This window comes from Lupinus angustifolius, chromosome LG01, assembly GCF_001865875.1.
Source record: "Lupinus angustifolius cultivar Tanjil chromosome LG01, LupAngTanjil_v1.0, whole genome shotgun sequence".
Taxonomy (NCBI): domain Eukaryota; kingdom Viridiplantae; phylum Streptophyta; class Magnoliopsida; order Fabales; family Fabaceae; genus Lupinus; species Lupinus angustifolius.
In genome coordinates, this window is record NC_032009.1 from 7064414 (window position 1) to 7065950 (window position 1537).

At 32.9% G+C, this 1537-nt stretch overlaps 1 pseudogene; it reads left to right on the plus strand.

Moving 5' to 3' along the window:
• Nucleotides 476-1537, plus strand: part of LOC109345706 — a 2432-nt pseudogene continuing 1370 nt past the window's right edge.

Here is a 1537-nt window from a genome sequence, read left to right on the forward strand (position 1 = left end):
AAAGTTTCTAGCACGAGGCCCGTTAGACATTGCAAGAAGATTTACTGCTTATAATATCAATGAGTTCAAATTTCGAACCTTGGCTCGAGAAGAAGGATTGAGAACGCAAAATAGTGGGGTTTTCTTAACCTCTAACACATCCTGTATTTCAAGTAGGGTTGATGGGAACATAACACAAGCAGACTTACCATATTATGGAAAGTTGGAAGACATCATTGAGATTAACTATTATGGCTAGTTCAGAGTTATTCTTTTCAAATGTAGATGGGCAGATACTACACAAGATAAAGGGTATAAAAAGGACAATTGGAATTTTAATTGTGTTAACTTTGATAGATTAATTCATAATGGTGATCGTGAAGAACATGAACCTTACATAGAAGCATCTCAAGCATAAATGGTGTATTATGTAGATGATGTGGTCAATGAAGGATGAAGTGTTGATGTGCACCTAAAGCCGAGAGACTTATATGACATGGGAGAAGAAGAAGAATATGATGCATATGAAAATGAGCAATATCAAGAGCAAAACCTTGACCAATTTTGTACTTTAAATGATGAATATGTGCAATTGGCAACAAACCATGTATTTGATGATATAGTTTAGAAAACTTTACTCTTTCTTGAATACACTATATAGTTACTATCATACTTTTTTAGAAGTAATTGTTTTACATAGTTAATACTATATCATTGTGGATTTTGATGAGCAAGGTGCAGCTTATGGTGATGCGCAAGGCCTTCTTGCTGGATTTTTAGGAACATTGGCATATGATTGTAAGTTGTTTCCAATAGATTATGATAAGTGGTCAGGTGGACGTAGTGGTATACCTTCTACTTATTTTGCAGAGTGCTTTGATACAATCATAAAGGTATAACAATTATGCATGTCTAAATTTTTATCTAATATTATTTATATTTATATCTAAAATTAATATTGACATATTCATGTCACTTTTTGGAAGCCTCGCTTTTGTTTTAGGACTAGTGAACGCATTTCAAGACGATATTGCAAACTTAGTCTTGGGAGAAAATAGAGTACAAGTAGGCAAAGATTATGGAACGAGTTCTCTGATCCAACCAAGACTAGAGATGAAATAATAAGAAATGTTCCAATTGGCATAGACAAAGATCAATGGACTCGTTTTGTTCACTATCGTCTAAGACCATCAACTATGGTATATAAATTGACATTAGTTTGGTTGTTTGATTTTTTATATAGCTATTTTTATCTGATTAGTGTGTGAATGTATAATTGTTTTTCATAGGAACTTTGTAGGAAAAACAAAGAAATTCGAAAGAAGCAAGTAATTCCGCATACTGGTGGTTCTAAGCCTATTTCAAGAAGAAGGTGTGAGATGGTAGCGACACTATCATATTACTTTTTATTTATTTAGACTTTGCACTTATTAATTTTTATTTATTTAGAAAAGCTCAACTTTGACTTAAGTTTTCTATATTTTAGATGGTGAATGGGAAGCCACCAGGTCGTGGAAACTTATACGTTGCCACTCATAAAAGGAAGGATGGAACATTT